Consider the following 22,296-nt stretch of genomic DNA (forward strand, 5'->3'; position numbering starts at 1 on the left):
TGTCTTTATCGTTATCCGAATTTGTGCAAGAGTGTCCACCCCCCTCCCCCCCAACTTACTTGACGAGGAATCCTTTCTCGCGAACAAACACAAACCCTACACACACTTAGGAACACCCCTTCCTGCATATCCATACAAAACCCGAGTAGGCGGGTCGAAGTCCTACGAGGTACCCACTACTCGGAGTACCCTCCCAAAAGGAAAAAGAGGTGTCTGTTAGGTTCGGTTCCGATGGGAGTGACATTTCATTTTCAACTTTGGGGGTGGTGACATTTTGATCTTTCAACTTTGTGGAAGACGTGACACTTTTTTAGCTACTATAGTTCAATCATTTGTTGAAGCACATTTCATTATTGTATTGGTTTGTGTTCATTTTTCCCATGTAATAAGTCGTAATATATATCTTTTTTTGCTTTAGATGAAATATTACAAGGATATAGTAATACAATTTATTTACGGTCGATACTAAAAAAATCTTCTAATAATGTTAAGATCTTTCATGTAAAGACATATACAATTAAAAAATAGATAAAAACTAATTTTAAACATATAAACTCACAATTCTTTACGTGAAAGTTTCTAATGAAAAGATTTAAAGTAAAAACAATTAATAAAAATCTCAAAAAAGCAATGCAAGTAATTAAGCTAAAGACTATATAAAAAGTTAATTAATAAAAACTTCCAAATTGCCAACAAATGACGAAAATATTTTCAAATATTTTTATATAATATCTTATGATAAAAATTTCATGTAATCATGTTAAGTATTTGTATGTAGTTCCAATCTTTAATTTATATTTACTGTAATTCAATTAATTAAACATTTAAGTAATATTGGCCACGTGGTTATCAAATGGGCCCCATGATTCTTAAAGAGTTGTACAACAGACATGGCTATTAGAAAATACGTGTTTATTCTTGCTCTTGCAAAATGATAAACAAAGAGTCAGCTGGGACCCACGCCACAGAAAAGCTTTTGGATAATTATGAAGAATGGTGAGATAAGCAGGGGTAATTCGGTCTCGTCATTCAAATATCTATATGCAAGTTATAAGATGCCTTTTTACCCAATCACGTTGCTCCCTTTCACTCGAAATTACAAGAACACCCTTGAGGTGCGAAGCAGGCATGTTGGCCTGGTGCCTACTTATTCCCCTTCTAATAAGTAGTAAAAACATTGAGAATAGTGATTAAAATAAATACCCACCCAATTTATTTTATATGACATACTTTCTTTTTAATTTATCTAAAAAGAATAAAAAATTTTATATTTAAAATAATTTAATTTTAAACTTTTGAGTTTATCTCAATGACTTTTTATAGTCACAAAAATGTTTGATGGTTGATTAGCTAGGAACTTGTGTTTTAGCTACATTGTACATTCTAATTACTACACTTTGATTGTATTTGAGCCTAATTGTTAGTACTTTATATTTATTACGTGTATTACGTTGTGTAAGATGTGATTTCGAGTGAAGAAGCAAGTTTGAAGCTAAAATGGATGATTTGGAGCTTTGAAGTATGAGTAGAAGCCCAAGATATTAAGTCGGGATCACGTTCGGGGCTCGAGTACCAAGTCTGGATGTCAAAAAATGAGAAAAAAAGATTACTTTGTGAAAAATGCACTACCGCGCCTCGCCATGTGCCGCGGGGCGTTAGTACAAAATTCCCGCACAGTGTAAAAATCAACTCTCTAAACTTCTCCACAGGCATGCCGCGTGGGGAGGCGCACCATGCATCACGCATGTGCAAATTTTACAGAGTATTTTTCCTACTTCGACCTTGAAAGGATAGTTTCATCCAGGCTCGTTCTTCTATGGTACAAAATATAAATACACCAAAAATACATTTTTAGAGGACTTTTGTTTTTTACCTTGGAAGCTTTGGGAGAGCATTGGGGGCTACAAGACACAAAATTTTATCATCTTTCCATCAATTTAATACGAGAGTTTGGATTATAACGTTAGATTGATGCTTTCTCACTCTTTAAATTTATTTGTAATGACTCCCTCCATCATTATGGAGTAGCTTACCTTAGGGTTTGACATGATTTGGCGACTTGGTTGTTGTTTATGGACTTGACTACTGCTTAATTGCTTGAATTTATTGGAGGAGCTTTAATATAGTTGTGATTTTATTCTTTATAGTGTTTAATCGAAAGAATAACATCTTATTGAATATTATTGTATTGTATGCCTTAGTTTATTTTGGTCATTCTTCGAAGTAATCGAGAGAGCTTTTTGAGTTACCGTTTAAATTAAGATTGAGCAATATTCATGAAAAGTTTCTCTTAGATCATTCCTACCAATAGATTCTTGCAAGTTTCACCGCACTTTACATTAATTTATTTGAAAGATTTAGATTTAATCGAGAGAGGAGTCTGAATCGGAAGTATAAACAGTCACATATTGAATTCGTGAGAATCAATAGAACCTCAAGAGTGAAATATAATAGTATCGTATCCAGAATAACAACCTTGCACCTATCATGTCAAAACCCTTATTTCTCACATTGATAAGAAACTAACTCTGCTAATCTCTAGTTCTTTGCAGTCAATTGTCAATTGCTTTACTTTAGTAGTTAATCGTAGTTCGTAATCATTCAGATCAAGTTTTGATAATCCTGAATAGCAGTTAAACCATGAATTACTAGAGCATTATTTAAATTCAATCCATGTGGAGACGATAATCATACTATACTATCTTCGGCTAGCGAGCATCAATTTTGTAATGTGTTTTGCGCTCGTCAAATTTTGGTGTCGTTGCTGGTGATTGGTAATCAATAGTGTTCAAAATAATTTTTGATGCTAATTCAGGAATCTATTTTATTTCCGTGTGAAGGCAACATGTTGACTTCTCTGTTGTATGACTCGATCTTCTTCAAAATAGTTGATTCCATACAATCCAGATGTGGAAAAGAGTCTGCGACAGTTGAGGAAAGAGAAAGAAATCATCGAAAAGTTCTTGGGGAAACCTTCAACCCAAGAACACGTGGCTAATAACGGTGACAACAGAGTAAACTTAACTGCAAGAGAGGTAGCACAACAAGAAGCTGCACGAATATCAGATGAGGCAACCCGTAGAGTTGAGACTATCAAGATGGTGGGGGTCAAAGATTCAATCTAAACCGACCCTTGGTTAAATACCAGTTCAAAAATATGGTACCGAGGCTTGGTAGAGCATTGGGTGATTATGCCAGACCCGTCTACAATCAGAGACTGTCTAGTGTCAGACCTCCACCCATAGCAGCGAATAGTTTCGAGTTAAAGAAGGTTTGCTTTAAACTATCTAGAACAACTGTGTCATCAGAGGGAAGGTGAATGGAGATCCTAACATTCACTTGATGGATTTTGAGAAAAGATGCAGTCTACTTAAGGGCATTCCCCTTTTCACTGAAGGATGACGTGAAACACTTGCTTCGTAGCTTACCAATGGGGTCGATCAGGACATGGTAAGATATGACTGAAAAATTTCTTGACAAATACTTCTCAGCTACTAAAACAGTGAAATTCAGAAAGAAAATTCACAACTTCTGCCAGAAGGACACTGAAACAGTTTTCGAGACTTGGGAATGATTTAAGGAGATAATGAAAAAGTGTCAGCATAATGGGATTGAATTGTGGATGCAACTTAAGGACTTTTGGGATGGACTGACACCTTCCTCACGACGAACTCTGAGCACTGCAGTTGGAGGTCCTTTAATGAAGAAGACTCTTGAGGAGATTGTTGTAATTCTTCATGATCTCTCTGAAGATGCTAACCAATGGCCTGCTAAGAGTAATGATAGAAGAAAATCAGTTGGGGTTCATCAAGTACATTCTAACATATCAGTGCAAGCCCAACTAGATGCCATGGCCAAAGAGATAAGAATGTTGACCAACCAAGGTCTAAAGCCAACCATCATCAGTTTGTGACTTTTGTGGAATGGGTCATCCAACGCATGAATGTCAGTCCTCAGCTGCAGATGAAGTGGTAAATAATGTGGGAAGGTTTGACAGAGGAAACTACCAGAGTGATAATAATTTTAACTCTTTGGGACAGAGGCACCCATGATTTTCTTGGAGTTTACCAAATGGTAGTCTGAACTCATGGCTGCAGAATAATCCGAGACCCCAGGGACAAGGAGCTCCTAGATGTCAGAATCAGCAGAGACAGTAATACCAACCTCCATATTCTAATCAGTCTAGCATGGAAGATCTAATGAAAGCTTTCATTATTAAAACGGATGAGAAATTTGAAACTTATAGTGCAGCTATTCGAAACTTAGAGAGGCAAGTGGGGCAGATTGCTAGTCTGTTGTCCAAGAGGTCTCCAGGAACCATCCCTGTGAATACCGAAAGGAATCCAAAGGAAACAATAAATGCAGTGTCGTTGCGGAATGACAAAGTATTGCAAGGTCCATTGGTAGCAGAGAAGAATGAGTTGACGAGAAATCAAGTTAAGAATGAAGTGAGGGCAGAGCAAGAGGATGATCTGAAGAAGAAGAACAAATCTAAAGTTCCAAAACTAACGAAGAAATACAAACAAAGAAGTAATGATGAGATTGAAGAGAGTAAATACATGTCTGCTCTACCTTTCCCCCAGAAGCAAAGAAGAGAGAAGTTGGACAAACAATTCAGGCGTTTTCTAGAAGTGCTCAAGCAGGTGCATGTGAATATATCTTTCACGGAGGTGCTTTCACAGATGCCAGCCTATACTAAGTTCTTGAAGGAGATATTTTCTAACAAGATGAAAGTGGAAGAGACATCGGCTGTCAAGCTCACAGAGCATTGTAGTGCCATCCTACAAAATAAGCTCCCTTAAAAGTGTGAAGATCCAGGGAGTTTTACTATACCTTGCTCTTTAGGAAGTACTAAGTTTGAAAAAATCTTTGTATGATTCAGGTACTTCTATTAATCCTATGCCTTTGTCTATTTTTAGGAAATTGGAGGGAGAGATTGGAAAAATCAGATCTATACTTGTGTCCTTGCAGCTGGCGGATCATACCAGAAGGAATAGTGAAAGATGTGCTAGTTCAGGTAGATAAATTTGTGTTCCCTGTGGACTTTATCATGGTGAATATGGAAGAGAATAGGGAGATCCTTCTTGGCTACTAGTAGAGCGATTCTGTACATTCAAACAAGGCAGCTCATGCTCAAAGTGGGGGAAGAAAAGGTATTTTTTAAGATGGACGGAGCAAGAGGCCTCTAAAGGAGCAACTTGGAGAGAGTAAAACTGATAAGTGTTGGGTGTACCCCAAAGAAGTCTAAAAAGAAGCTCTCAGCATGGATGTGTGCACTAAATAGGGCGTGCAAAGGAGACCCCGACTTCGATTCAGACCTCGACTAGATGAATCGGGGAAGTTTCCTTTACATCTTGCTTTTTTATTTATGTGTCATGGGAACATGCTACAATTAAAGTGTGGGTTGGGGGATGTAAAACGTATATGTATGTTTGTTTTCTTGTGTTTTGTTTGAATTTTCTTTTTGACTTTTTCCGACGATGGATTTTCTCGACTGTCCTCTTGAGGGATCAAAGTCGAAGACAAAAAAAATATTTTGTTGTTTTAGGTAGTGTAACAATTCTACCTTAGTTTTTCTTTACTCCACGGTTCTTTTCCAAGGGTTTTGCTTGAACTGGGTATGGTTAGTTTTTTTGTTAGGAATAGAGAAGTCTTGTGCTATGTCTTAACTTTGTTGTGCCTTAAGTGCAGTGAGTGCCTTAGTTGTGACGCCTAAGCTCAGTTCTTGACTCGTCTATAAGTGCCTTAAATTGGTTGATTATGACTTTGCTTAACTGCTTTGACTAGAGAGTCGAGATAGATCCGATCCTGCGTGAATTATGTGCCAATGTGTGTGTGAGGTTGTTGTTGATATTCTATGTATGCCAGTTGATGTCTAGAACTTTTCACGTGTCTTTGCAAAGAAAAATAGCAGTTTTGTTCAGTCTAGAATATGATAGAGGCGTTTCTTTGTTGAGCCATATATATATGCTTTTACCCACCTAATTGATGTGTATCTTAGTTAGCCCCTTTGAGCATGTAATCCTACTTCTTTGGAAACCACTTTGAAATCCTGACTCACTTTGTTTGAATTGACTATCTGTTTGAACCTTTTACCTCTCTTGAGCACTGGATTTTGCTATAAGCTTGAAAATGCTAAGTTGAGATATGGTCAGGTTTTTGAGTGAAACTATTGAAAAAGAAGAATTGTGCATTGTTTGAAAAAATTGTGAAAGCCACTTGTAGGGAATTGAAAAAAAAGAAAAAGAAAAGTGAGTTTGCTTGAAAAAAATAAATCAGAACTTAGAGAAGAAAGAAAAATCGATCATTGCTAGTGGTAGTTCTCATCTTGTTTGTGCTTAAAGAAAATGGGAGCTCGATGTTGTTATATTATGAAGGTTGGCATTTAGTTCAACATAAGTATAGGGTTTGAATTGTTAATGTATATGTATTAAAGTGCTCATGGGGGTGTAGTCACTATTATCCAAATTATATCCTACCCATCCTGAAACTTACATTACAACCAAAATAAAGTCTTACTTGATCCTTGACCGAATGAGCTCAATTAGTAGAGTATTACACTACGAGCAAGTCTATGGTACGTTTTCTGTGGCGCATGAATTTTAATTCTGAGAGTGAGTGAATTCTTTCAATCTTGAGTTTTTATTTGTTCTTGAATTTTTTTGTGTGTGGGCACATGACTTATGAAGGTAAGGTAAACTCTCTATTGTTTGTGTGAGAGCACATGACTTCTCAAGGTAAGGTAAAGTCTTTGAACTTTGTGTTAGAGTAAGTGAGCAGGTTGTGAAAAATGCGTGGTGCTTTTGAGTCGAGTCTGGAGGCTAGGATGTTATGATATGGTGATTAGCTTGCTTCAAATATTCTTGGCATGATGGGTTAGGAAAGTTGTTTAATGAAAAGGTCGTCTCTAGTGAGGTGTAGTTTGATTGTTCGAGGATGATCAATGGTCTAAGTGTGAGGTATTGATGGTAGGCTAGGAACTCGTGTTTTAGCTACATTGTACACTCTAATTACTACCCTTTAATTGTATTTGAGCCTAATTATTTGTACTCTGTACTTATTACGTGTGTTATATTGTGTAGGATGTGATTTCGAGTGAAAAAGCAAGTTTGAAGCTAAAATGGATGATTTGGAGCTTTGAAGTCTGAGTAGAAGCCGAAGATATTAAGCCGGGATCACGTTCGGGGCTCTAGGACCAAGTCTGAATGTCAAAAACTGAGAAAAAAATTACTTTGAGAAAAATGCACTACCGCATTGCGCCATGGCGCCGCGGGGCGCTAGTACAAAATTCTTGCAGAGTGTAAAAATCAACTCTCTAAACTTCTCCACAGGCGCACCGTGCATGTGCAAATTTTACAGAGTATTTCTCCTACTTCAGCTTGGAAAGGATAGTTTCGTCCGGACCCGTTCTTATATGGTATAAATACACCAAAAATATATTTTTAGAGGACTTTTTTTATCTTGGAAGCTTTGGGAGAGCATTGGAGGCTACAAGACACAAAATTTTATCATCTTTCTATCAATTGAATACAAGAGTTTGGATTATAACGTTAGATTAATACTTTCTCACTCTTTAATTATATTTTTGATGACTCCCTCCATCATTATGGAGTAGCTTACTTTAGAGTTTGACATGATTTGGTGACTTGATTGTTGTTTATGGACTTGACTACTGCTTAATTGCTTGAATTTATTGGAGGAGCTTTAATATAGTTGTGATTTTATTCTTTATAGTGTTTAATCGAAAGAGGAACATCTTATTGAATATTATTGCATTATATGCCTTAGTTTATTTTGGTGATTCTTCGAAGTAATCGAGAGAGCTTTTTGAGTTACAGTTTAAATTAAGATTGAGAAATATTCGCGAGAAGTTTCTTTTAGATCATTCCTACCAATAGATTTTTGCAAGTTCACCCGCACTTCACATTAGTTTATTTGAAAGATTTATATTTAATCGAGAGGAGTCTGAATCGGAAGTATAAGTCAATCGCATATTGAATTCGTTTAAGAGTGAAATATAACATTATTATATCCAGAATAACAACCTTGCACCTATCATGTAAAAACCCTTATTTCTCACATTGATAAGAAATCAACTCTGCTAATCTCCAATTCTTTGCAGTCAATTGTCAATTGATTTACCTTAGTAGTTAATCGTAGTTCGTAATCATTCCAATCAAGTTTTGATCATCCTGAATAGCAGTTAAATCAGGAATTACTAGAGCATTGTTTAAATTCAATCTCTGTAGAAACGATAATCATACTATATTATTTTTGGCTAGCGAGCATCAATTTTGTGTTATGTTTTGCGTTCGTCGGTCTCAAATTTCAAAAGTCTAAGATATTGTCGTGATATTTTTTATTTATCAAATTAAGGTACAATAGGTGAGTCACTTATTCTATTTTGTGCCGAGATGTGAGGATGCATACAATAATTATCTTATAGTTAAACTATTTGAACTTAAAACACATTGTAGAAAAAGAATTTGAACTTAATATTCTAAATATACTACATTATTTACTTGTACTCATTAGTATTCAAGGCATTCTTCATACAAGTCATAAATCATAATGTGAGGAAATTTATTTTCTTTCTCTTTCCTTTTTTGATATATGATGAAATTTCAAGATTATAACTCTAATCATCCATTTCGTAGTCATCAATTACTTCACTAGTAAGTTTTCTTGCTTCGGAACAAAAAGGACAGCTCAATGCATAACCGGATCATAAGGACCTATTATACGTAGTCTTACCCTACATTTCTGCAAGATGCTACTTCCACAACTTGAACCCGTGACCTTCTGATCACATGACAACAACTTTATCAATTGTACCAAGGCTTAGTGTTGATTTAATAAAACAACACAATCTTTAGTGTTGATCCTAGATCCCCAAAGTGCATTAAGTTGCTGCAATAGCATATAAAGAAAATTAGCTGCTTAAGATAGCCAATTAATAATGACAATATGTTACCCAAAATAAGCCTAAAGTTTGTTCCAAAATTAGGGTGGTTCCGTGACACACAATCAACCAGAACACTATCTCATAGGCTGTCAATCTGAGTCTTAAAAGAGAAGCAACATATAAAAGCGAAGCTTAATTCCACTTTTTATAATGCAAATTGCAGCAAGACGTTCAAATCAATCAGATGTTCTTCCTCACACAGAATGATCTTATTTTGTTCACACAAAATTCTTGCAATACTTCAATTCCAGGGTACAACATATATAAAAAGAAAAAGAAGAAGAAGAAAAAAGTAACGCTCTACAATAAACTTTAGAGAAATCGGCAGAGAACAAAACGTTATGAAAGATCCCAGTGAATTAAAATCTTGAGACCGCCCTCATAATGAAATGGTCTGAGGAAATCAAGTGGCCTAAGAAACATACATGGATGGTCATCCAGTTTAATCAAGCATTTTTAATTCCCCTAATTATGGCTGAAAAGATCTCAAGAATTTGGTTACACAACAAATGTGCTGACAGCTTGATGACTTCACTTTGTTTCCAGAACAGCTATGTACTTGGTGTTGGGAATAAACCCCTATAGAAATAATATTCACAGTAATAAAAGCGGAATAATAATGTAGTACTGAGATACAGTAATTAACAAGAATAAAAGAGAGATAACGACATCAAGATTTTTAGGTGGAAAACCCTTTTGAATAAGGGAAAAACCACGGCCCCGAGACGAGCAACTGATATCACTATAGCAGTGAATTTTACACTCTGTAGGTCTGAGTAAAATACTCCAAAGACCACTACAACACTCAAAAGAAATAACCCTCTTTTGATATTCCCACCTCACTATAATATAGTTCACCCTCTATTTTTCTCACAGACTATTTTCTTATACCCTGTCTGTGAAACCTCACTCTTTCTTTTTCTCTTTGTTGGTGTGTAGAGATGAGAGCCGAAACTCTCCTTTTATAGGCGCAGCCTCACTCTCTCACGCCTACTATATTTGATATTTTCCTCTCTACAGATTTGCAAATCACATAAGTGCCTACCATATTTGACACTTTTCCTTCCTTTTCTTCTTCATTATGGGGATGGACCCCACAATCTCAGCCTCCAGGCTCATTCACCTGAAGGAGGTAATACCGGACTTCTAGCTTGAGTGCATGCCAACAAGTTCTTTGTACAATTCGAACTTGTCTCTTGGTATCACCTTGGTCAGCATATCTGTGGGATTCTCACATGTAGAAATCTTCAAGACTTTTAGAGATTCATTCTCTACCATTTCTCAAATCCAGTGATATCTCACGTCGATGTGTTTGGTCCTTGCATGGTACATGGAGTTCTTGATAAGGTCTATTGCACTTTGACTGTCACAATAGACGACATAATCCTTCTGATGCAATCCAAGCTCTTGAAGGAACCGTCTCAACCATATCATCTCCTTGCCAGCTTTAGTAGCGACAATATACTCCGCTTCAGTTGTAGAGAGTGCGACACAATTCTGCAACCTCGACTGCTATGATATAGCTCCCCCTGAAAATGCAAGCAAATATCTAGTAGTGGATTTTCTGTCATCAATGTCACTTGCCATATCAGCATCTGTATAGCCCTTCAAGATTGGATCAGATCCTCCAAAGCACAAACAATCTCCCGTGGTACCTTTCACGTACCTGAGTATCCACTTGACTGCTTCCCAGTGTTCTTTTCCAGGATTTTCAAGAAACTTACTGACAACACCAATTGCGTGAACAATATCAGGTCTAGTGCATACCATTGAATACATCAAACTTCTGATGGCAGAGGAATAAGGAACTTTGGTCATGCTTTCCTTTTCCTCCATTGTTGTAGGACACATCTTATTGCTTAACTTCAGATGACTAGCAAGAGATGTGCTGACTGGCTTAGCATTCTTCATGTTAAAGTATTTCAGTACACGTACAATGTACTTCTCCTGAGACAGCCACAACTTTCTGCTTGTTTGCTCTCGAACTATCTTCATACCTAGAATTTGTTGTGCTGGGCCCAAGTACTTCATATGAAATGCCTTGGACAAATCTCCCTTCAACTTTGCGATCAACCCCTTGTTTTTTCCCTACAATTAACATGTCATCCACATACAACAACAAAATAATAAAGTTGTTGTTAGAAAATCTTTTGAAGTATACACATGGATCAGAATATGTCTTTGTATAAGTTTGACTTTTCATGAATGAGTCAAACTTCTTGTACCACTGCCTTGGTACCTGCTTCAACCCATAATGACCCTTATTCAGTTTGCACACCATGTGTTTCCTTTCAGCTACTTCAAATCCTTCTGGCTGCTCATATAAATCTCCTCTTCCAAATCTCCATGAAAAAATGTAGTTTTCACATCCACCTGCTTCACTTCAAGATCTAGGCTAGCTGCTAAGCTCAAAATTGTTCGAATATAAGTCATTTTGACAACATGTGAGAAAATTTCGTCAAAATCAATACCTTTTTTTTTGTTCGAAGCCTTTAACCATCAATCGAGCTTTGTATCTGACCAGCTTGCCATTTCCATCTTTCTTGAGTTTAAAGACCCACTTACATTTGAGTGGTCTTTTACCTTTTGGAAGTTCAACCAACCTGTACGTTCCATTTTTCTGCAGAGATTCCATCTCTTCTTGCATGGCTTTCATCCACAGGTTCTTTTCTGGAGATAACACCTCCTTAAGACTTTTTGGCTCTCCTTCATCACTGATGAGGACATACTCTGTAGAAGGGTACCTTCATGACTCTACTCTTGGCCTCTCTGATCACCTCAAAGGTTGAGGTTGTTCTTCTCCCTGAGTGGGGTGCTCAACTTGCTCGACACCATCATCAAGTTACTCCCCCTGCTCGACAACCTCATTGGTCGTACTTTCTGCACTTGTGGGATAGTTAGAAGAAGAAGGAACGTTAACAAGGTTAGGAATTATACCATTCTTGGCCTTCTCTAACATATCATCAGCAGTTCCAACTTCACTTTCTCGGAAGACTACATCTCTTCTTCTGATGGCCGTCTTCTTTAAAGGATCCCACAATCTGTACCCGAACTCTTCATCTCCGTATCCGATGAATATACAGGGAACAAATTTATCATTCAACTTTGTTCTCTGTTCCTTTGGTACATGTGCAAAAGCTCTGCAACCGAACACCTTCAGATGCGAGTAGGACACCTCCTTGTTGGTCCAAACTCTCTTTGGGATGTCAAAGGCCAACGGAACTGATGGACTCCTATTAATCAGGTAACAGGCTGTTTGAAGTCATTCTAGCCATTCTGAGCATGCTTCTCACCTTCTCCACAATAGTGCGGTTTATTGTTTCGGCTACGCCATTGTGCTGTGGGGTTTCAGGAACTGCCTTTTCATGTCTGATCACATGGCTCAAACAATACTCTTCAAATTCCCTTGAAGTGTACTCACCTCCATTGTCACTTCAGAAACGCTTTAGCTTTTGACCTGTCTCCCTTTCCACCATAGCATGAAACTTCTAAAAAACTTGAAACACCTGATCTTTGGTTTTCAAAATACAAACCCACAATTTTCGTGAAGCATCATCAATAAAAGTAACAAAATATTTGTTACCTTCCATCGATTCAATTTCCATTGGACCACAAACATTAGAATATACCAAATCAAGTATATTCAATTTTCTTTCAGATGATGTCTGAAATGAGACTCTATGCTTCTTACCAAATAAAGAATAGTCACAAGGTTTTACCGTTGTTCCTTTGGCATAAGAAATGAGTGATTTCCTGGCAAGAATCTGCAATCCCTTCTCGCTCATATGACCCATTCTTTTGTGCTACAAATCTGCAGAAATCTCATCTTGTGCCGCGTTCAATTCACCTTGGCATATTTCTGCATTTGTCATGTACAACATGCCACGAGCAACTCCCTTTGCAATCACCAATGATCCCTTGGTGAGTCTCCACTTTTGATTTACAAAATAGTTCTCGTATCCATCTTGGTCTAAAGTAATTCCCGTGATCAAGTTCATCCGCAAATCAGGTACATGTCGCACGTCCTTTAGAACCAATGTGCATCCGACATTTGTCTTGATACAAATGTCACCATTCCCCGCAATCTTTGAGTAACTTGTGTTACCCATTCTCACAGTGCCGAAATCACTTGCTAAATATCTGCAAAAAGATCTCTTACCGGTGTGTCATGGTAAGATATTGTTGTATCAACCACCAATTACGACTCTGGACCTGATAAGTGCATGTGTTCTTCTTCCTAGTTTATAAAGAGGACAACACTATCATTGTTTTGTACTATGGCGGCTGTGTTGTCGTCATTTTTCTGGCCACTAGTTTCATCTTTGCCTTTCCTTTGATTTGGGCAATCTCTTTTGAAGTAACCTGGTTGATCACAATTATAGCAATTTCTAGCTCTTGATTTGGATCGGTTCTTAGATTTTTCACGAGCTCCGGATCTACCATAGTTGCTCGAACTCCTTTGATAACTACTGCCTCTACCTTATATGATGAGAGCATGTCCTTGATTTTCAGGCTTCTTTATCATCTTCTCATTGAGTAGAAGAGCCGATGTGACGTCTTTCAACTCAATGGCAGTCTTACCGTGCATGATGGTTGTTGCTAAATTATCGTACGAAGATGGCAACGAGTTCAATAGCAAGATGGCTTTATCTTCTTCCTCGATTTTCACTCTGAGGTTGGCGAGCTGTGTGATTAGTCTGTTAAACACATTTAAATATGACAAAAATTTGTACCTTCACCCATGTGTAGGGCGTATAATTGCTTCTTCAAGTACAATTTATTTGTCAACATTTTGGACATGTATAGGATTTCCAACCTTGTCCAAATTCCACGTGCGGTGTCTTCATTAATGATGTTATTTACCACATCATCTGATAAGTGCAACCTGATTGCACTAGCAGCCCTTTCATCCAAGTCAGCTCAATTCTCAGCTTTTATAATATCAGATTTTTTGGCATCAGCATGTAGTGCCTTGTGTAATCCTTGTTGGATGAGCAGATCTCTCATCCTTCTTTGTCATGTTGAGAAACAGTTATCTTCGTTGAATTTTGCTACCTCATACTTTACTCCGGATATTTTTATTTTTTATCGAGTATAATACTACCGATAGTGAATAGTATTTCTGTGAACGAGCAGAACCTGTGCTTTGATACCAGTTATTGGGAATAAACCCCCTATAGAAATAATATTCACAGTAATAAAAGAGGAATAACAACGTAGCACCGAGATACGGTAATTAAACACCAACCAGTTTTGGAGAAGATTGATTCAGATGAGCTGATTAGCTTGGAAGCACACTACCATAAGCTGTTGTTCAATGCCATCACCGTTCTCTGCCATCGTTTTCCTGATAGAGGAGTTTCTTCTGGATTTTTCTATAGCAAGGGTTACAAAGTATAAGCATTTTGGTATTTTCAATTTATATACTAGCCAATTTTTATTTTTTATTTTTAGGAATTTTCCATAGCGCTAGTAGTAATATTTTTATATCGATGAGCAATTACACTTTTTTCTAAAAATAACATTGAGAGTAATGATTATAAATGAAGGAAGTTTTTCCTTCCTATACTCTATATGAAGCCTATTTACCTAAAATGTCCACGTATTGTAACTTATCCGTAATAAATATGTTTTCCCTACAAAAATTATACATTCGCCTAGTATAGTCTCCTTATTTTTGCGGGCTTCTATAATATGATGCGGGATTGAAAGGAGATAATATTTTTCAGTTAAAATTTTTTTATACGCTACAAAGCGGCAACCAAAATAATACGCAATTCATGCCCAATTTTCTACAGAATCATTTTATAACGATGATTTCCTCAGCTTTTTCATTAAAACGCAACAAATTCAAAACAAAATCCTTTCAGGAAAAACCGATTACAGATTAATGTGAAGTATTATCAATCAGCTCTGAACATATAGCAAATTTCTAAACTTTTTACATGATTGCGAAATTATTTTGTCTAGCTTGAATTTGGGAATACGAGTGAATTATAATGTCAAAACTGACGATAATGCTTCAGCACAGTGGTAGATGGGATAGCTTCGGAAGATATATAGATTTTGATGTTGACGAAATTATAGTCGATGAAATTCAAGTTATAGTGCTTTGAATGCCGCAATTGCAAAATACATAATGATAGATACTTCAGTAAAAATCATCGAGATCAAATACAGAGTGAACGAACTGTGTCCTCAAATAAAAATTCGGAACGATATGGGTGTGCGAGTGTATATGGAGACGAAAAAGGATAACAAAGATCTAGGAATATATCTGTTGTGTATAACAGTAAAGGATTTCAATTTGGAATGGAGTTCCGTAAATGCGAGCAAAATTGCAGTTTTGAACTGTTTTTTTATTTCTAATGTTTTGTAAATTCAATTGTTCTACAATTTTACATGAAAGGCTTTATGAACTGTTAAAATCAAAATTTATGTGTCTAAAAATAATTATAGTGCAACTGTTACACAGTAATTTATGATGAAAATTATGGACAAAACAAATTATCTACAACAATTTGAAATATTTGTCACAATTTTCATTCAAATAGTAAACACCAGTGTGATGATCCGATGGATATCTAAAACATAAAACTATAGCTTATAATTATTTGTTGAGGTTTGAACGAACCGTATTGTTCAGGATGTGCCAAAGTATAAAATCAATCCTTCTTTTCAACTTTCTCCACTCCAAGAGCAAACAACGGGTTGAGCATGTTATCTTTAACAGTATAAGACGCCTTCCTCCTATATAAAGACATAGAAAAACTAATTAAAATGTACTGGCAAATGAAAATCCATAAATTTTATGCCCTTCATAATATGAAAAAGTGCAAAAACTAACCTCTTTGAAACCGTGTCCGTCCCAAAATATAACTAGTCATTGGATTCTTCCAATAAATTAGGATCAACATTATCACAAATAACCTCAGTAAATGGATGCTTGATGTGGAAAATTGGGGGAGGTCCAACAGAACTGCTTCCACTAGAGCTGAAATAAGGGGCAAAGGGAGAACTGGCATGCTTTCCAAGAACCCTTGTTCTTCCTTGCTGTAGAGGGTTGTTTCATCTTCGTTAACCTCGCCGAACTTAACTATCTGTGATTTTATACTATTTGAGGAAGATAGGAAAGTATGGTCTTTATTAGTTTACAGATATGTATAATGTAGTCTTGTCCCACATTGGAAGAGGAGTAATATCTCCTTGTAGTGTATAGCTATAAATAGGGACCTCTTATATTGTATTTATCATCCAATATCAATAACATATTTTCTCCCGTGCCTTCTCACATGGTATCAGAGCATTAGTGAGAAAAGATCATTGTGCGTCATTCCAGCGTTAACCGGGAAGAAAGAACTTAGTCATCGTGCAATTTTTCCGGTGACCTAAGGCTTGTCTAAGTGAAAGTCACTTTCTGTCAGTGTTGTGCTAAAACCAATACCACCACGAGGTAGATCACCCTCCGACGACCAACCCCTGAAATTTTATCCGGTAGAAAATCCGCCACGCTCCTCCACGCGCCGGCAACAACTTTTCCGGTGAGGGTTCCGGCCATTTTTTCGTGAAGCTTCTTCAGGACAATATGCTCTCCTCAAAATTCCGAGCCTATCCATCTAATTCAAATCAAATTCCGACCACTTTTATATTTTTTCGGCGTGAACAGTGACCTTCCGACTATTGTTTTGAAAACATCTCTCAGGACAACTTGCTCGCAAAGGAATTCATAGTCTATCCATCCTGGTTACGACAAATTCTGACAACTTTGGAATTTTTCGGCGTGAACAGTGTTCCGGCACAGAACATTGTTCTGTTTTCCTGCTGTAAACAGTGTTTTTCAAGTTGTTTCTTCAGTTTTCTCACAGGAGTTACTTATTTCTAGTATTTAAAGTTAACCCTACTACTACAAATTATAGCGACATGAGAACCGATGCTTTGAATAGTCAGATGGTTTCTTTAGCAGAGTATATTGAGTTCCTTCAGTATAAAGCATGTTAGCAGACATCTTCTGAGATAGATTCTGTTGTTCAAACAGGTAATAACGTGACTTGTTTCTCCCAATCTTTAACCTCTGAGTCTTGGGTCATTGATTCAGGTGCATCAGATCATATTTCCGGTAACAAATCTCTTTTCACTACTATTTCGTATTATCAATCTCTTCCAAAAGTCACAATGGCCAATGGGTCTCAAACCATGACAAATGCAATAGGTCAAGCAAGCCCACTTCCTTCCTTATCTTTATATTCAGTCCTTTATGTTCCCAATAGTCCTTTTAATCTTATAGTTGTTAGTCGCTTAACCAAATCACTTAAATGCGTTATTTTATTTCTTAATGACCATGTTTTTATACAGGAACGCAGTTCGGGGCGGATCATTGGTACCGGGCATGAATCAAATGGACTTTATTACCTTATCCTTGCTAAATTACATGGACTCACATCTTGTCTTCCTTCTACAACTTGTCCTGTTACTGATTCACCAGATTTATTACATAAACGGTTGGGACATCCCAGTTTGACAAAACTTCAGAAAATGGTATCTGGTTTATCTCACTTGTTAGCTCTAGAGTGTGAGTTATGTCAGCTCGGTAAGCATACCCGCTCCCATTTCCCTCGGCGTCTTGAAAATCGAGCAGAGTCACCTTTTACTTTAGTCCATTCAGATGTTTGGGGTCCTAGTCAGGTCAGTTCCACCTTGGGATTCCGCTACTTTATCAGTTTCATTGATGATTATTCCAGGTGCACTTGGATATTTTTGATTAAAAAAATCGATCTGAGCTGTTTTCTATTTTCCAGACCTTCCACGCTGAAATTCAAAATCAATTTGGGGTTTCTATTCACACATTTCGTAGTGATTATGCCCGAGAGTATTTGTCTTCCCCATTTCAGCAGTTTATGAAATCTTGGGATTATTCATCAATTATCTTGTCCGTACACATCTCAACAAAATAAGGTAGCTAAAAGAAAGAACAGACATCTTATTGAAACTGCTTGTACCCTACTCATACAATCTCATGCTCCGTTGCATTTTTGGGGGGATGTAGTTCTTACATCTTTCTATCTTATTAATCGTATGCCATCTTCAGCTATCCAGAACCAAGTTCCATTCTCTGTCATGTTTCCCCACTTACCTTTGTTCTCTCTTCCACCTCGTATCTTTGAAAGCACTTGTTTTGTCCATAACCTTACTCCGAGAATAGATAAGTTAGCTCCTCGTGCTCTTAAGTGCGTATTTCTGGGTTTCTCGAGAACACAAAAGGGGTATCGATGCTAATCTCCTGACCTCCAATGGTACCTTATGTCTGCTGATATTACCTTATTTGAAACCCAATCATACTTCACAGGTTCAGGTCATCACTTAGATATTTCTGAGGTACTACCAGTTTCATCTTTTGAAGATTCAGTCACTCCAGCTCCACCATCTACAGCTCCAGTTATAACTCCACTACCTATAGCTCCAGTTGTAGCCCCACAACCTATAGCTCCAGTTGTACCACCTACAGCTCCGGTTGTAGCTCCACCACCTATAGCTCCAGTTTCTCCACATAATTCAGTTCAACATTCTACAGTTCCACCACTCTTGACTTATCATCATCGTCCACATCCAGCATCAAGCCTAGGTGATTCATGCCCCGCATCAGATTCTGCACCTACTGCGGACTTGTCTCCTCTAAGTCAACCAATTGCACTCCGCAAAGGTATACGATCCACAATTAATCCTAATCCCCACTATGTCGTTTTAAGTTATCATCGTCTGTCGTCACCTCATTATACCTTTATATCTTCTTTGTCCACTATTTCTATCCCTAAGTCTACAGGTGAGGCATTATCTCATCCAGGATGGCGACATGCTATGATTGATGAGATGTCTGCTTTACATGCGAGTGGCACTTGGGAGCTTGTTCCTCTTCCTGTAAGTAAGTCTACTGTTGGTTGTCATTGGATTTATGCAGTCAAAGTCGGCCCGGATGGCCAGGTTGATCGGCTTAAGGCTCGTCTTATTGAAAAGGATATATTCAGATTTTTGGGCTTGATTATAGTGATACTTTCTCTCCCGTGGCTAAAGTAGCATATGTTCGTCTCTTTTTGTCCATGGTTGATATACGTCATTGGCCTCTTTATCAGTTAGACATTAAGAATGCTTTTCTCTACGGTGATCTTGAGGAAGAAGTTTATATGGAGCAACCATCTGGTTTTGTTGCTCAAGAAGATTTTAATGGTTGTGTGTGCAGATTGTGCAGGTCACTACATGGTTTGAAACAGTCCCCTCGATCTTGGTTTGGTAAGTTCAGCACAATTATTCAGGAGTTCGGCATGACTCGTAGTGAGGCTGATCACTCTGTGTTTTATCGACATTCTGCTCCTAATCTGTGTATTTATCTTGTGGTTTATGTTGATGATATTGTTATTACTGGTAATGATCATGATGGTATTACTAATCTGAAGCAACATCTGTTTCAGCACTTCCAGACAAAGGATCTGGGAAGATTGAAGTATTTTCTAGGTATTGAGGTCACTCAGTCTAGCTCAGGTATTGTTATTTTACAGCGGAAGTATGCCTTAGACATTCTTGAGAAGACTAGAATGATAGGTTGCAGACCTATTGACTCTCATATGGATCCGAATGCTAAGCTTTTGTCTGGACAGAGGGAGCCTCTTAGAGACCTGACATAGGAGATATAGGAGGTTGGTTGGCAAATTGAATTACCTCACAGTGTCTAGACCTGACATTTTTTTTCCGGTGAGTGTTGTAAGTCAGTTTATGGATTCTCCCTGTGATAGTCACTGGGATGCAGTTGTTCGCATTCTTCGGTATATAAAGTCAGCTCTAGGCAAATGATTATTGTTCGATGATCAAGGCCACGACAGATTGTTGGGTACATAGATGTTGATTGGGCAAGATCACCTTTTGATAGACGTTCTACTTCTGGATATTGTGTTCTAGTATGAGGTAATTTGCTCTCATGGAAGAGCAAGAAACAGAATGTAGTTGCTCGATCTAGCGCCAAAGCCGAACATCGGGCCATGGCTATGGCAACGTGTGAGTTATTTTGGGTCAAGCAGTTGCTCAAGGAGTTAAAGTTCGGAGAAATCAGCAAGATGGAACTAGTGTGTGATAACCAAACTGCTCTTCATATTGCATCAAATCCGGTGTTCCATGAAAGGACTAAACACATTGATATCGACAACCACATTGTTAGTGAAAAAATACTTTCAGGAGATATTGTTACAAAGTTTGTAAAGTCAAATGATCAACTAGCAGATATTTTCACTAAGTCTCTTACTGGCTATCGTATTAGTTACATGTGTAACAAGCTCGGTACATATGATATGTATGCGCCGGCTTGAGGGGGAGTGTTAGTTTACAGATATGTATAGTGTAGTCTTGTCCCACATTGGAAGAGAAGTAATATCTCCTTGTAGTGTATAGCTATAAATAGGGACCTCTTGTATTGTATTTATCATCCAATATCAATAACATATTTTCTCTTGTGCCTTCTCACAGTCCTGAAAACATAACTCATTTTACAACCACTGACTGTTGCTTCAAGACCAAAATAGAACAAGTTCATGAGAAATGCATGAAGGCCCATGCCGATAGAAAGCTTGTTGAATGATGTCGTATCAGAAGACATATTGGGGTATTGATTACTTGCAAATGTTGCATGGAACAAAGTTGACTTGAAGATATTGGATCAATATACACATTTTCACAGACCCAAGATCGTCTCAAGGAGACGAGAGATGAGAGCTAGAGCTATTGGAATTAGATTTTGTGGATAAGTAGGAAGTAGAGGTTGTTATCGAGAGGAAAAAGAGAATAGAATTCCACTTGTATTTGGCATGAAACTTAACATGGGATATTTTGGAGCTGCAAGATATCATAAGATATCTCCTAATACTAAGGTGCCTATGTGCTATATAGCAGCCAAAAAGTAGAAATACTAAGAATAAGAAGCCCACCCTGCCTACCTCTAAATATCAATCAATCAACTACTTTTCAATCCCAAACTAGTTGGAGTCAACTATATAAATCCTCGTCGCATTCAGAACCATGGAATTCCAATATGTAATCTTGTCTTTAGTTACAAATTTGAAAATTCTCTCTATGACTAGATGTACTCCAAAATCTCACATCTAAGCAAGCTAAAAAAGACTCCTGCAAGACATATGACTTAATGTAAGTGTAACATCAACAACTAACCGATAACACAAAGGAGGGAAAGAGGAAGGGCGGATGTAATTAAGAACACTGAACTAAATCCTAATATTAGATTGATATATCAAACCATATGAATATTATGTTCATCATGCTAAGAAAATGCATACATATTGCATTGAACCTGTACAACAGTTCTCATTAATGGAGTAGAAACCAAGAAAATGGCAATCAAGCTGACCACAAAAAATGGGCACATCTAAAGAGAGATAAATACCCGTCAAAATATATCCCTAGAAACCATCACACAAGCGGAAATCTATATCTAAAATGACTTTTTTGGTGAGATTTCAGCTTCAACATGCAGAAATAACAAGAAATCTTATGTCAATCAGCTATGTATCAGTCCCCAAATTAGTTGGGCTGATTTCATTAAAGTAAATGATATTTAAAAAATTTAAAACCAAAGAATTATAGCAATTTTCGAAGAGATAAGCACCTACCAGTCTTGGAGAAAATTGATTCAGATGAGCTGATGAGCTTGGAAGCACACGACCATAAGCCGTTGTTCAAAGCCATTGCCGTTCTCTCTTCCGGATTTTTCGATAGCGAGGGTTACAAAGTATAAGCATTTTGGTATTTTCAATTTATATACTAGCCAATTTTTATTTTTCATTTTTAAGAATTTCCCATAGCGCCAGTAGTAATATTTTTATATCGATGAGCAATTAGACCTTTTTCTAAGAAAATATTGAGAGTAATGATTATAAATGAATACCACCCTATTCACGCATACTTCCCCTTTTAATTTGTCCCAAATAATAATATTTTTATATTTAAAATAATTTAACTTTAACTTCGTTTTGCCTCAATTACTTATTTTTGTAGTCACAAAAATATTTGACGCATGATTTAAACTCTAATTTAAAAAAATCTATTTGTCTTGATGTTTTTTATTTTATCAAATTAAGGTACTGTTTAACCGAAAAGCGGATAGAGTTGAATTTATACGTAGTTCTAAGGATATGTGGTATAACTTGGTACAAATTAGAAAAATAAGTAAAAATATATCGAATATTGACTGTAAAAAAGGAGTGAAAATACAAACCAAATTGAGTAGAGAATGATTTATAAACGAGCAAGATGAATCAATGTCCAAAGCCCAAAAAAGG

At 37.1% G+C, this 22,296-nt stretch overlaps 1 long non-coding RNA gene across 1 annotated transcript; it reads right to left on the reverse strand.

The window, feature by feature from the left end:
* Positions 1-8,485: 8,485 nt before the first annotated feature.
* LOC138893403 (uncharacterized) lies at positions 8,486-21,781 on the reverse strand. Its single transcript, XR_011408826.1, has 3 exons — positions 21,628-21,781; positions 14,214-14,340; positions 8,486-8,910 (listed from the first exon to the last, which is right to left on the reverse strand). It is a non-coding gene; the product is annotated as an uncharacterized lncRNA (long non-coding RNA).
* Positions 21,782-22,296: the final 515 nt, after the last annotated feature.

This window comes from Nicotiana tomentosiformis, chromosome 6 (assembly GCF_000390325.3).
Source record: "Nicotiana tomentosiformis chromosome 6, ASM39032v3, whole genome shotgun sequence".
NCBI lineage: Eukaryota > Viridiplantae > Streptophyta > Magnoliopsida > Solanales > Solanaceae > Nicotiana > Nicotiana tomentosiformis.